Source organism: Sander lucioperca, chromosome 5 (genome assembly GCF_008315115.2).
Source record: "Sander lucioperca isolate FBNREF2018 chromosome 5, SLUC_FBN_1.2, whole genome shotgun sequence".
Lineage (NCBI taxonomy): Eukaryota > Metazoa > Chordata > Actinopteri > Perciformes > Percidae > Sander > Sander lucioperca.
Window position 1 is genome coordinate 404,255 of NC_050177.1, and position 15,576 is coordinate 419,830.

The 15,576-nt window shown below is 39.3% G+C and overlaps 8 non-coding genes across 8 annotated transcripts; all 8 read right to left on the reverse strand.

Annotated features, from left to right (window-relative positions):
- Positions 1-631: 631 nt before the first annotated feature.
- On the reverse strand, positions 632-795 carry LOC116053475. Its single transcript, XR_004105850.1, has one exon. It is a non-coding gene; the product is annotated as a U1 spliceosomal RNA (small nuclear RNA).
- Positions 796-1,994: 1,199 nt separating this feature from the next.
- LOC116053455 lies at positions 1,995-2,185 on the reverse strand. The gene has a single exon (XR_004105831.1). It is a non-coding gene; the product is annotated as a U2 spliceosomal RNA (small nuclear RNA).
- A 4,912-nt stretch (positions 2,186-7,097) lies between these two features.
- Positions 7,098-7,261, reverse strand: LOC116053474. The gene has a single exon (XR_004105849.1). It is a non-coding gene; the product is annotated as a U1 spliceosomal RNA (small nuclear RNA).
- Positions 7,262-8,404: 1,143 nt separating this feature from the next.
- On the reverse strand, positions 8,405-8,595 carry LOC116053464. The gene has a single exon (XR_004105840.1). It is a non-coding gene; the product is annotated as a U2 spliceosomal RNA (small nuclear RNA).
- A 1,320-nt stretch (positions 8,596-9,915) lies between these two features.
- LOC116053471 lies at positions 9,916-10,079 on the reverse strand. Its single transcript, XR_004105846.1, has one exon. It is a non-coding gene; the product is annotated as a U1 spliceosomal RNA (small nuclear RNA).
- A 1,134-nt stretch (positions 10,080-11,213) lies between these two features.
- On the reverse strand, positions 11,214-11,404 carry LOC116053454. The gene has a single exon (XR_004105830.1). It is a non-coding gene; the product is annotated as a U2 spliceosomal RNA (small nuclear RNA).
- A 1,819-nt stretch (positions 11,405-13,223) lies between these two features.
- LOC116053460 lies at positions 13,224-13,387 on the reverse strand. The gene has a single exon (XR_004105836.1). It is a non-coding gene; the product is annotated as a U1 spliceosomal RNA (small nuclear RNA).
- A 1,126-nt stretch (positions 13,388-14,513) lies between these two features.
- LOC116053458 lies at positions 14,514-14,704 on the reverse strand. Its single transcript, XR_004105834.1, has one exon. It is a non-coding gene; the product is annotated as a U2 spliceosomal RNA (small nuclear RNA).
- Between the last annotated feature and the right edge of the window lie 872 nt (positions 14,705-15,576).

Consider the following 15,576-nt stretch of genomic DNA (forward strand, 5'->3'; position numbering starts at 1 on the left):
AGTTCAGGCGGCAGGCTTATAGTAAACTATATTTTATTGCTGACTTGACATCTGGGAACAACTGACCAAGTCAATTGATGGTTCTCATAACATCTTGCCAAAGGACTACAGTTGAAAATTAGCCGGCTGGCTAACACTGGCACATTTACAGAATTGTTAATGAATGTGCACTGTCCTTATAAATATGAAAAAATGAAAAGTGAAATACCAAAAGTAGTTTGATCCACGTTTGAAGTTCAGAGAAAATAATGAAAACACTTTTTGTTTCTCACATTACCACTACTTCCTGTCTTTGTTTTCTGCCGATGGACAACTGACCCACCGCCACCTATTGGTCTGGAGTGTGAACAACACTTTATTAAACATTTAGCTATGTGCTTCTCTGTATGAAAATAGGAAGAATTGTCAGATTCTTGTTTTCTTCACTGATTGACAGTTTACTTCCACATCTACATTAACAACAGAGAGCTGTTATGACTGATTTCTCATTCATTAGAGGAGGATTCACTGAATCTGGAGTAATTTAAAGTAATGTGTGAGAATATACTAACAATATGGGAACACATTTTGCTGCGTTAATAGTGTCAGTTCATCTGATTATTGTGATGTATATTTTCATTTAACATGTTATCAGGGGAGAGCGCGAACGCAGTCCCCCACTATCACAAATTATGCAGTCGAGATTCCCACATTTGGGGAATTCGCAGAGGTCAGCTCAGCCGGAGTGCAATGGCCAAGCCTCGCCCTGGGTGAACCACCTTCTTGATCATGGTATCTCCCCTGCCAGGTAAGTATGAGTTGTACACGTCAGAGTCAGGGGAGTCTTTCACAGAAACACCATGCTGACTAAAGGTGCTGACAATATAGACATTACCAAAATCAGAGATTATAGAAGGCATGACAATCTACAGGATTTAAATACAGAAGAAACATGTTTGTACTAAGGCTAACAAAGATTATTTACACTTCACTTGAGAAATAATGCATTTATATTTCCCATAATGCAATGCTGTATCACCAAATAAAAAGCAAACTCAAAAGTCACTCGTTTTATGTATTTAACTCCAACAAACTAAGAACAGCCCAACAGAGAGTTTAAATAGGAACAAGCTGAATCATACTGCAACAAAAAGTAGTTTGATCCACGTCTGAAATTCAGAGAAAAGAATAAAAACACAGTTCTGTTTCCTCACATTACAACTACTTCCTGTCTTTGTTCGTTTCTGGGGGACAACTGACCCACCGCCACCTATTGGTCTGGAGTGTGAACAACACGATTAAACATTCATCTCTGTTCTTGTGTCTATGCAACGTATACAGCAAGAAGAAATAACTTAGATAACAGAAAATGAAGAGCATATGCCTTCTTAATGTCAGCAGAAATTATGTAGAAAGGATTCTCACTTTTGGGGAATGAGCTAACCTAATTATCAGACTGAACCGACAGTTCATTTCAAAACTACAGTGAAATAAAACTAACCAACAACATCAAGTTTGAGGATCTACCAAGATCAAGAATCTACAAGCAGTGAGGGCAAAGAACAGCACATTTCTTTTAACAATCTCCTCGTCTCTCTCAACAGTTACTAGGGCTGAGCGTATCGATCTAAATATCGATACCAAGATGAGTATTGGTATCGGATCGATTCTGTCGTGATAAATTGATACTTTTTTTTTTCTCTCTCTCTCTCTCTCATAATCAACTAACTAAAGGCAAAATCACAAAATTATTCAATGAGCATGACGTTACAAGTAAAAAGTATCTGTGATACTAGCCCTGTATTTACTTGGTATCGGATCGATAACAAAACCTCCAGTATCGCTCAACCCTAACAGTTACTGGTTCAATTCATTTTACAGTAACAGGCATTAAAAACATGTCTCCACTTTACAACCTCTTGCTTTACAACAACAGCACCAGGGCACTTATATAATAAAATGTACGCACAACAACAGCAACAAGATGTGAATAAGATTGATGTTAAACATTGAGAGGGGGGTGCACCGTTCCTGGAGGTACTGCAATACCAGGTCGATGCGTGGAGTGGACGGAGCAAGCCCCTATTCCATCTCCCAGTTCCAAAAATCAATTTAATATATGGTCCCCGGATAGGGGACGTATCAGATATTAAACTGATAAGAACAGATACTACACTTGATCTTAGCCAAAAGGCCGAGAAGCGATACTGAGAACGGGTCGGCAGAGAGGACCACATTCTCCGCACGGTACGTCTCACCTATGGGTCGGGTAATTAACTACAAACTTACAACATTTTTGGTCACCATATTAAACAGGAACAACGTACATTTAAGTTCAGGTACAACTGGTGACGGTTTGTGGTGATATTTATAATAAACTTGTGCTTGTGTTTGTACTAAGTCTGACAACAATTATTTAGCTTACATGTTACTTGAGAAAAATGGGCACATCTCCCATCATGCAATGCTGTATCCCCAAATCAAAATAAGTAAATTTTTCCCGTGAGGGAACTTTGTTTGTGTTCAGGCACATTCAAACACAACATACCTCAATACATAATCTGTATTAATCATACCAGAGAATAAATAAATACTAAAATAAACTAAAAACATTGAGTCACCAGTTGAATGTCTTTGAGTCCAACAAATGAGTAACAGCCCAACAGCAAGTTCACATAAAACTAAACTAAATCATACTGCTACCTAAAGTAGTTTGATCCACGGTTGAAGTTCAGAGAAAAGAATGAAAACAAACTTGTATTTCTCACATTACCACTACTTCCTGTCTTTGTTTTCTGCCGGTGGACAACTGACCCACCGCCACCTATTGGTCTGGAGTGTGAACAACACTTTATTAGACATTTAGCTACAGTGCTGTTAGTCTGGCTATCACCAGACCAGGGTGGGAAATTAACTTTTTTGCCCACCAGCCACAGTGGCTGGTGGATGCCCAATTTTACCAGCCACTTTTATTTTTTACCAGCCACTTTTTCCAGAATTCAAATTTATAAAAGAAAGTGCACTAGCATATTTTGAATTGCTTCAATACATCATTTTTTTATTATTATTGATACATATTTTATTAATTTAGGCAAATAAAAAGTGATGTGAAAAAAAGCCTGCGAGACCATGGTAAAATTGTGTTTGGTCATATTCTACAGTAATTGTAGGCCTACATGTTTAATGAACAAAAAAAATATTGACCCATCTCTCAGTATCAGTAACATAGCATTAACCAGTCCCTTCAGGATTTCGCAGCCTTATTTTGAGATTGTTGCGGCCCAAAATGTCTGATTTTGCAGGAGCTTTTGTAAAAGGTTGCCATAAAAGTTGCAATGTCTTTTGTATTTTTGTTGCAATGAAGTTGCGACGGACAGTGAAAGTTGCTTTTTTGTATAGGTCTTTAAAAATAAAAAGGAAACTTGTTTTGGGGAGAATAAAACTACTCTGGGCTGAGATTTCCTAGTAACCTTACCAAAAGGCTCAGGATGCTGCAAATGTTGGTATAATATGAAAATAGCTGGTGGATTTAAGACAAAAAATAATAATTTATTGAATGAATCAAATTTTAACATTTCTGTCAGTGGCTTGTTGATCTTTGCACTTACAATAACGAGCGTAGCTGTCCTCAATTTAGGTCATCGTGTCGTCTCCTCTCCGTTTTTTCCTGCATCCACTGTGTGCGCGCGCGCGTGCGTGCGTGCGTGTCGTCAGTCGCGGGGGGAACTCAGCAGCACAGAGCTGACAGGATAACAGCAGCAACTTTCAGCGACTAGAAAACACGTTACAGCGTACATTAATGTTAAAATGTATACAGGTTGGCAGGTCTGAAATGTTTTGCACGGTCTTTCGCTGTACGTTTTGTCAATGCGCCACTTGTTCAAAAAGTACTTTTTTTCTTTACTTCGCCCTCACCAGTTTGTACATTCATAGCTACTGCTGACTCCGCCTCTTAACACCGGGATATGTCGCCACATTTTTTAACCGATAATTTTCCTTTCGTCTGTACCTCAGCTCAGCTACATGGTGTCACGGACGATCGCTGAAAACTACTCGACAAAAGTCAGGAGTTGACGGAAATCTGCGTGGTCAAAGCCCCGGCTGTGAACGGTTTCATTTCCTATAAGTTCTTCACAATAAAAGTCCTCCGTTATTTTGGTATTTGAATGTTTTTATTATGAAGCAGGAAAGTCCGGAAATGTTGGGCATTCATTAGCAGTAACGTAACGCGACTCCTGTAAGCATTGTGCATTGTTACTTAGCAACAGCATTCTTTGACAAAAGCTGTCCAGTCCGTTACAAGGAATGTTTTACAATCCACCCGCCACTGTGGCTGGTATACAAGGCAAAGTCACCCGCCACTTTGAAAAAATACCCGCCATTGGCTGGTGGCGGGTGCTAATTTCCCACCCTGCACCAGACCGAGCTCAATCTTTTAAGATTGAACATTAGTCTGGGGAGTCTGCTCTGTATTTTCTTCTGCACAAGAGGTGTGATCAATGGGCACAGTTAAATTACTCTGTACACAATTGGATAGTCCTTCAACCAATCAGACCACAACAACAGGGTTTGAGCTGAGCATAGGCCTGCACGATATTGGAAAAAAATTACATTGTGATATTTTTTTTCCCTGCGATATATATTGCGATATGAAAAAGACTAATATTTACAAGAGGACATAAATAGCCTTATTTAGAAATAATAAATCATTCTTGACCATTTGGATGATTTTGTAGGGGAGTGCATCTACAAAGAAAAATAAAAAGGAAATTTTCTTATGTGAACCAGTCTTTGTTGAACTTTAATGCTTTACAAAAACCAAAGCAAGTAAGCGCTGTGACTACTCTTCTGAAGTGATTTTGGAGAGGGAAATTAGGAAGGAATACACTGGTTGACTGACATGACACCATTGTATTAATATAATACTATTAATCCAGGCTAACGTGAATGATATTAATAATGCATGCATGTTGCTTCCTCTAAATTTCAGGTTGTGGTCGACTAGCAGGGCCTGCTTTGGTTGTTTGATAAATTGATTAAAATTGATCATGATTGTTGGTTTGCTGTGAATGCAGAGCCTGCATGTCACACTCTTGCAACAAACTGTGTATTAAAGAGCACTTAAATCAGTGTAAATGACGTTATATCAGAAACAGGCTGCTGTTGTAGATTAGTGTTACGTTTCCAGCGTCGCAGCTCCGAACCATAACGTTAGTTGGGACATACGCCATGTTTCTTTAGGCTAACTATGTTAGCTTTAGCCTGGCTGGTAGCAGCTTTCTGCGGTGAAAAATGGCCGGGATATGTCGTGATTACGTTGCATTAATCAGGTGATTTAGTTCGTCTTTGCAGCGAACATAAAACACTGACTACTGTAGCTTCACTACCCATGGAAAAGTATGTGCATCACTGTGTCAGCGTGAAAGTTTACTTTTTTAATCAAGCAGCAAAGAAGTTGTAGTGTCAACATCGCAATGTCCTGCGATGTGACTATCGCGCATGCGCACATCGCGATGTAGACGATGAAACAAAATATCGTGCAGCCCTACTGTGCACTGATTTGGCAGCTCTGACCTCAGCTGAATACCAAACCATAGCTGAATGCCTTGGAGCACTGTCTCCCCTAAAAGAAGCAACGGTGGAGCTGTCAGCTGAAAAAAACTGTCTCTGGCTCCAAAGATGTTCCCCTTGTGCAAATGCTGAGGCATGCCATAAGTTCCAAACAGCGGGAGGTGAATGGTGAGATGGCTAAGCAGCTCTGCAACAACCTCACACGGCTCATGACAGAGAGACTGAGTCACTACGAGACAGCCAGTCAACACTCCCTGGCCACTCTCCTGGATCCACGATTTCAAACTATGTGGTTTTGCAATCCTGGGAATTCTGACAATGCTGTGAAAAGGCTAACAGCAGAATGTTCATTTCTTTTAAGAGACAGCAGCACTCCACCTGACCCAGCAACACAACAGCCTGCTGAATCCTCAGGTATAAATCTATGGTCTATATTGTCATTGTCAATTGTTTATATTGTATTTTTGTAGCCTAATGCATTTTTTTGTCACTATTCAGGAAGTGGCCTATGGGATTTACTGGACCAACATGTTTCAGAGACGAGGAAGGTGAAAAGCGCAACTGCAAATGCCACCGTAGAGGTGCAGCGGTACCTCAGTGAGCCGAACGTACCACGCTCAGAAGACCCCCTCCAGTTTTGGGCACAACACAAGCATGTGTACCCTCATTTGTACGTGCTGGCCCGTAATATCCTTTGTACACCTGCCTCCTCTGTGCCATGTGAGCAGGTTTTCTCTAAAGCTGGCGAAGTGGTCAGTAAGAAAAGAAATCGGCTCAGCCCTGGAACAGTGGAGAAAATTCTGTTTCTGAATAAAAATGACATTTGATGTAGCAGAAGCACAATAATATCCCCCTGACCTGTCCACAAGCACTTTCACTGTCCCAAAGTATATCCTTGCCACTGTCAAAGCACTGCCCCAATCAATTGACTCATACAATTTCTATAAACACCACACTGGCAGTTGACTACATGTCAGACTGTTAGATTGCTCATATAGCATACGCCTTCTGCACTGCCTATCTCACCTATTTGGCTGTGGAGACAATGTTGCTCTAGGCTATGTCCTCAATATAATCACAGAAATGTGTGTGCAATGTGTTCTTCATTCATTTCCCTCCCAAATTGATGTATTTGTTTACAAACACAAGACAAGTTCACAACCAAAATCCTAACTTTATTGTTTGTGGAGAAGGCACATTTATTACATTAGAATTACATTTTTATTTATGCAAGGTCCCAAAGAGGCTTAGTTATTTATGTCATTATTTATTTATCCATGAATTATTCATCTTCGACTCAAAGACATTCATGGATAATATCTGTCAGTTTGTGACACAATGCTATCCTTAACTTCCACCACCAGATGTCCTCAGAGTTCTGAAGTAGTATTGAACCTTTTTTTTCTGATAAAATTGGATTGAAAGCTTCACTTATTCAGAAAGCTTCAGTTCGCCATCACTACTCTAGATGCTCTACATGTCATCCAGCATCTCCTAGCAAAGCCTCATCTGATTATTGTGATGTATATTTTCATTTAACATGTTATCAGGGGAGAGCGCGAACGCAGTCCCCCACTATCACAAATTATGCAGTCGAGATTCCCACATTTGGGGAATTCGCAGAGGTCAGCTCAGCCGGAGTGCAATGGCCAAGCCTCGCCCTGGGTGAACCACCTTCTTGATCATGGTATCTCCCCTGCCAGGTAAGTATGAGTTGTACACGTCAGAGTCAGGGGAGTCTTTCACAGAAACACCATGCTGACTAAAGGTGCTGACAATATAGACATTACCAAAATCAGAGATTATAGAAGGCATGACAATCTACAGGACTTAAATACAGAAGAAACATGTTTGTACTAAGGCTAACAAAGATTATTTACACTTCACTTGAGAAATAATGCATTTATATTTCCCATAATGCAATGCTGTATCCCCAAATCAAAAGCCAACTCAAAAGTCACTCGTTTTATGTATTTAACTCCAACAAACTAGGAACAGCCCAACAGAGAGTTTAAATAGGAACAAGCTGAATCATACTGCAACAAAAAGTAGTTTGATCCACATTTGAAATTCAGAGAAAAGAATAAAAACACAGTTCTGTTTCCTCACATTACAACTACTTCCTGTCTTTGTTCGTTTCTGGGGGACAACTGACCCACCGCCACCTATTGGTCTGGAGTGTGAACAACACGATTAAACATTCATCTCTGTTCTTGTGTCTATGCAACGTATACAGCAAGAAGAAATAACTTAGATAACAGAAAATGAAGAGCATATACCTTTTTAATGTCAGCAGAAAACCGACTGGGAAACAGCAGCAGAAATTATGCAGAAAGGATTCTCACTTTTGGGGAATGAGCTAACCTAATTATCAGACTGAACCGACAGTTCATTTCAAAACTACAGTGAAATAAAACTAACCAACAACATCAAGTTTGAGGATCTACCAAGATCAAGAATCTACAAGCAGTGAGGGCAAAGAACAGCACATTTCTTTTAACAATCTCCTCGTCTCTCTCAACAGTTACTGGTTTGATTCATTTTACAGTGACAGGCATTAAGATAGATAGATCTTTTTATTGATCCCAAAAACGGCCCAAATCTTGCAGCAGCAAAATATCAGACACACAGCACACATACAGAGTAAACATTAAATATAGGAAACAATATACATGAAAAAATAGAAAACCTGTCTCCGCTTTAAAACCTCCTGCTCTTAAAACAACAACAGCAGCAAAGAACTTTAACATGAGAAAATGTACCCACAGCAACAGCATCTGAGCATTTATATAATAAAATGTACCCACAGCAACAGCAATGAGATGTGAATAAGATTGATGTTAAACATTGAGAGGGGAGGTGCACCGTTCCTGGAGGTACTGCAATACCAGGTCGATGCGTGGAGTGGACGGAGCAAGCCCCTATTCCATCTCCCAGTTCCAAAAATCAATTTAATATATGGTCCCCGGGTAGGGGACGTATCAGATATTAAACTGATAAGAACAGATACTACACTTGATCTTAGCCAAAAGGCCGAGAAGCGATACTGAGAACGGGTCGGCAGAGAGGACCACATTCTCCACACGGTACGTCTCACCTATGGGTCGGGTAATTAACTACAAACTTACAACATTTTTGGTCACCATATTAAAACAGGAACAACGTACATTTGAGTTGATGTACAACTGGTGACGGTTTGTGGGGATATTTATAACAAACTTGTGCTTGTGTTTGTACTAAGTCTGACAACAATTATTTTGCCTACATGTTACTTGAGAAAAATGGGCACATATCCCATCATGCAATGCTGTATCCCCAAATCCAAATAACTTAATTTTTCCTGTGAGGGAACTTTGTTTGTGGTCAGGCACATTCAAACACAACATACAATAATACATAGTCCGTATTAATCATACCAGAGAATAAATAAATGCTAAATACTAAAATACTAAAATAAACTAAAAACATTGAGTCACCAGTTGAATGTATTTGACTCCAACAAATGAGTAACAGCCCAACAGCAAGTTCACAAAAGACTAAACTAAATCATACTGCAACAAGAAGTAGTTTGATCCACATTTAAAGTTCAGAGAAAAGAATGAAAACACACTTATTTCTCACATTACCACTACTTCCTGTCTTTGTTTTCTGCCGATGGACAACTGACCCACCGCCACCTATTGGTCTGGAGTGTGAACAACACTTTATTAGACATTTAGCTACAGTGCTCAGCATAAGTGAATACACCCATGCTAAAGTTGACTAAAAAGAGGATAAAAAAAATCATCTTTTGGAAATTGATCTTAATGCCTTAATTAAAAAAATGAGGAAAAATCCAACCTTTAAGGACACCAATTTTCTTTGTGAATGAATAATGTATCATAAATAAATAAATGTTCTTCCTTAAAATACAGGAGGCATAAGTAAGTACACCCCTATGTTAAATTCCCATAGAGGAAGGCAGATTTTTATTTTTAAAGGCCAGTTATTTCATGGATCCAGGATACTATGCATCCTGATAAAGTTCCCTTGGCCTTTGGAATTAAAATAGCCCCACATCATCACATCCCCTTCACCATACCTAGAGATTGGCATGGGGTACTTTCCATAAAATCATGTCTCAATGCAAATCAAACCAGCTATTAGGATAACTGAAATAAAACCATGCCAATGCCAGGTATATTAACATCACAGAACTTATTTTGCTGCGTTAGTGTCACAGACGTTACATGGCATTGTTTCCTCCTTTTAATAGATAATAAACCCTGTGAGCTGCTGTTCTCTAGATGCTTTACGTGTCATCCAGCTTCTCCTGGCAAAGTTTCCTCTGATTATTGTGATGTATGTTTTCATTTAACATGTAATCAGGGGAGAGCGCGAACGCAGTCCCCCACTATCACAAATTATGCAGTCGAGATTCCCACATTTGGGGAATTCGCAGAGGTCAGCTCAGCCGGAGTGCAATGGCCAAGCCTCGCCCTGGGTGAACCACCTTCTTGATCATGGTATCTCCCCTGCCAGGTAAGTATGAGTTGTACACGTCAGAGTCAGGGGAGTCTTTCACAGAAACACCATGCTGACTAAAGGTGCTGACAATATAGACATTACCAAAATCAGAGATTATAGAAGGCATGACAATCTACAGGATTTAAATACAGAAGAAACATGTTTGTACTAAGGCTAACAAAGATTATTTACACTTCACTTGAGAAATAATGCATTTATATTTCCCATAATGCAATGCTGTATCCCCAAATCAAAAGCCAACTCAAAAGTCACTTGTTTTATGTATTTAACTCCAAACTAGGAACAGCCCAACAGAGAGTTTAAATAGGAACAAGCTGAATCATACTGCAACAAAAAGTAGTTTGATCCACGTCTGAAAGTCAGAGAAAAGAATAAAAACACAGTTCTGTTTCCTCACATTACAACTACTTCCTGTCTTTGTTCGTTTCTGGGGGACAACTGACCCACCGCCACCTATTGGTGTGGAGTGTGAACAACACGATTAAACATTCATCTCTGTTCTTGTGTCTATGCAACGTATACAGCAAGAAGAAATAACTTAGATAACAGAAAATGAAGAGCATATGCCTTCTTAATGTCAGCAGAAAGCCGACTGGGAAACAGCAGCAGAAATTATGCAGAAAGGATTCTCACTTTTGGGGAATGAGCTAACCTAATTATCAGACTGAACCGACAGTTCATTTCAAAACTACAGTGAAATAAAACTAACCAACAACATCAAGTTTGAGGATCTACCAAGATCAAGAATCTACAAGCAGTGAGGGCAAAGAACAGCACATTTCTTTTAACAATCTCCTCGTCTCTCTCAACAGTTACTGGTTTGATTCATTTTACAGTGACAGGCATTAAGATAGATAGATCTTTTTATTGATCCCAAAAACGGCCCAAATGTTGCAGCAGCAAAATATCAGACACACAGCACACATACAGAGTAAACATTAAATAGGAAACAATATACATGAAATAATAGAAAACCTTTCTCCGCTTTAAAACCTCCTGCTCTTAAAACAACAGCAGCAAAGAACTTTAACATGAGAAAATGTACCCACAGCAACAGCATCTGAGCATTTATATAATAAAATGTACCCACAGCAACAGCAATGAGATGTGAATAAGATTGATGTTATACATTGAGAGGGGGGTGCACCGTTCCTGGAGGTACTGCAATACCAGGTCGATGCGTGGAGTGGACGGAGCAAGCCCCTATTCCATCTCCCAGTTCCAAAAATCAATTTAATATATGGTCCCCGGATAGGGGACGTATCAGATATTAAACTGATAAGAACAGATACTACACTTGATCTTAGCCAAAAGGCCGAGAAGCGATACTGAGAACGGGTCGGCAGAGAGGACCACATTCTCCACACGGTACGTCTCACCTATGGGTCGGGTAATTAACTACAAACTTACAACATTTTTGGTCACCATATTAAAACAGGAACAACGTACATTTGAGTTGATGTACAACTGGTGACGGTTTGTGGGGATATTTATAACAAACTTGTGCTTGTGTTTGTACTAAGTCTGACAACAATTATTTTGCCTACATGTTACTTGAGAAAAATGGGCACATATCCCATCATGCAATGCTGTATCCCCAAATCCAAATAACTTAATTTTTCCTGTGAAGGAACTTTGTTTGTGTTCAGGCACATTCAAACACAACATACAACAATACATAGTCTGTATTAATCATACCAGAGAATAAATAAATACTAAAATAAACTAAAAACATTGAGTCACCAGTTGAATGTCTTTGACTCCAACAAATGAGTAACAGCCCAACAGCAAGTTCACATAAAACTAAACTAAATCATACTGCTACCTAAAGTAGTTTGATCCGCATTTAAAGTTCAGAGAAAAGAATGAAAACACACTTATTTCTCACATTACCACTACTTCCTGTCTTTGTTTTCTGCCGATGGACAACTGACCCACCGCCACCTATTGGTCTGGAGTGTGAATAACACTTTATTAGACATTTAGCTACAGTGCTCAGCATAAGTGAATACACCCATGCTAAAGTTGACTAAAAAGAGGAATAAAAAAAAAAAAAAACATCTTTTGGAAATTGATCTTAATGCCTTAATTAAAAAAAATGGGTAAAATCCAACCTTTAAGGACATCAATTTTCTTTGTGAATGAATAATGTATCATAAATAAATAAATGTTCTTCCTTAAAATACAGGGGGCATAAGTAAGTACACCCCTATGTTAAATTCCCATAGAGGAAGGCAGATTTTTATTTTTAAAGGCCAGTTATTTCATGGATCCAGGATACTATGCATCCTGATAAAGTTCCCTTGGCCTTTGGAATTAAAATAGCCCCACATCATCACATCCCCTTCACCATACCTAGAGATTGGCATGGTTTTATGTTGGTTAGCCTAATAGCTGGTTTGCATTGAGAGATGATTTTATGGAAAGTATCCCATGGCAATCTCTAGGTATGGTGAAGGGGATGTGATGATGAGGGGCTATTTTAATTCCAAAGGCCAAGGGAACTTTATCAGGATGCATAGTATCCTGGATCCATGAAATAACTGGCCTTTAAAAATAAAAATCTGCCTGCCTCTATGAGAATTTAACATAGGGGTGTACTGACTTATGCCCCCTGTATTTTAAGGAAGAACATTTATTTATTTATGATACATTATTCATTTACAAAGAAAATTGATGTCCTTAAAGGTCGGATTTTTCCTCATTTTTTTAATTAAGGCATTAAGATCAATTTCCAAAAGATGATTTTTTTTATTCCTCTTTTTAGTCAACTTTAGCATGGGTGTATTCACTTATGCTGAGCACTGTATGTGCTTCTCTGTATGAAAATGGGAAGAATTGTCAGATTCTTGTTTTCTTCACCGATCTACATTAACAACAGAGAGCCGTTATGACTGATTTCTCATTCATTAGAGGATGATTCACTGAACCTGGATTAATTTAAAGTAATGTGTGAAGGTATATTAACATTACAGAACTTATTTTGCTGCGTTAATGTCACAGACGTTACATGGCATTGTTTCCTCCTTTTAATAGATAATAAACCCTTTGAACCGCTGTTCTCTAGATGCTCTACATGTCATCCAGCATCTCCTAGCAAAGCCTCATCTGATTATTGTGATGTATATTTTCATTTCACATGTTATCAGGGGAGAGCGCGAACGCAGTCCCCCACTATCACAAATTATGCAGTCGAGATTCCCACATTTGGGGAATTCGCAGAGGTCAGCTCAGCCGGAGTGCAATGGCCAAGCCTCGCCCTGGGTGAACCACCTTCTTGATCATGGTATCTCCCCTGCCAGGTAAGTATGAGTTGTACACGTCAGAGTCAGGGGAGTCTTTCACAGAAACACCATGCTGACTAAAGGTGCTGACAATATAGACATTACCAAAATCAGAGATTATAGAAGGCATGACAATCTACAGGACTTAAATACAGAAGAAACATGTTTGTACTAAGGCTAACAAAGATTATTTACACTTCACTTGAGAAATAATGCATTTATATTTCCCATAATGCAATGCTGTAGCCCCAACTCAAAAGTCACTCGTTTTATGTATTTAACTCCAACAAACTAGGAACAGCCCAACAGAGAGTTTAAATAGGAACAAGCTGAATCATACTGCAACAAGAAGTAGTTTGATCCACGTTTGAAATTCAGAGAAAAGAATAAAAACACAGTTCTGTTTCCTCACATTACAACTACTTCCTGTCTTTGTTCGTTTCTGGGGGACAACTGACCCACCGCCACCTATTGGTCTGGAGTGTGAACAACACGATTAAACATTCATCTCTGTTCTTGTGTCTATGCAACGTATACAGCAAAAAGAAATAACTTAGATAACAGAAAATGAAGTGCATATGCCTTTTTAATGTCAGCAGAAAGCTGACTGGGAAACAGCAGCAGAAATTATGCAGAAAGGATTCTCACTTTTGGGGAATGAGCTAACCTAATTATCAGACTGAACCGACAGTTCATTTCAAAACTACAGTGAAATAAAACTAACCAACAACATCAAGTTTGAGGATCTACCAAGATCAAGAATCTACAAGCAGTGAGGGCAAAGAACAGCACATTTCTTTTAACAATCTCCTCATCTCTCTCAACAGTTACTGGTTTGATTAATTTTACAGTGACAGGCATTAAGATAGATTGATCTTTTTATTGATCCCAAAAACGGCCCAAATGTTGCAGCAGCAAAATATCAGACACACAGCACACATACAGAGTAAACATTAAATAGGAAACAATATACATGAAATAATAGAAAACCTTTCTCCGCTTTTAAACCTCCTGCTCTTAAAACAACAGCAGCAAAGAACTTTAACATGAGAAAATGTACCCACAGCAACAGCATCTGAGCATTTATATAATAAAATGTACCCACAGCAACAGCAATGAGATGTGAATAAGATTGATGTTAAACATTGAGAGGGGGGGTGCACCGTTCCTGGAGGTACTGCAATACCAGGTCGATGCGTGGAGTGGACGGAGCAAGCCCCTATTCCATCTCCCAGTTCCAAAAATCAATTTAATATATGGTCCCCGGGTAGGGGACGTATCAGATATTAAACTGATAAGAACAGATACTACACTTGATCTTAGCCAAAAGGCCGAGAAGCGATACTGAGAACGGGTCGGCAGAGAGGACCACATTCTCCGCACGGTACGTCTCACCTATGGGTCGGGTAATTGACTACAAACTTACAACATTTTTGGTCACCATATTAAACAGGAACAACGTACATTTAAGTTCAGGTACAACTGGTGATGGTTTGTGGGGATATTTTTAATAAACCCGTGTTATAAAATGCGCCTTCTTGTGTCTTCCGGGTCACGTGGTACGCTTTAGTCCAATAGGGTGTAGAAAAGTATAAACTTTTAACTTCAAACTAATACTTCTAATTTCCTTTTACAGACACGTTAGCATATATATTATATATATATTCATTCGTTCAATTTAACTTATTGGCGTAAAACCACCCTGTGCGGTTAAGGAAAATAATGTTTTCACGCTTCAAAACTCACTTCCCAACAACAAACAGAGCTCCTCGAGGAGTTTCTAGTGGCGAAGAGAGCTAACTGCACACTTCACGGCCTTCAGACTCCCATAAAATGATGACAACCCGGCAAAGCAATCATTTACCAATTTACCGCGGACGCCATGCTCCGCTACTCATCCAGAACAGAAAAATATCCATTCTGTGACACCGGTGTCACAATAATGGATGCCAGCTTGTCAAAGAGTTACAGGCAAAGACAACTAGCCAATCAGAGGGAGAGGAGAGCGGGCTATAGCCAATCAGAGGGAGAGGAGGGCGGGCTATGTCCTCGCCATCTCAAACCTTAGCGGTGTGTCCCACCATCACACGCAGCTGTGCCAAATTAAATTTAATGCAATATACTGTCACTCTTTGTAAAAAAAAAAAAAAAAAAAAACCCGCTATGTTATTACACTGGCTTGTTGGTTTAATACGCAGATTAAACTCGTGTACCG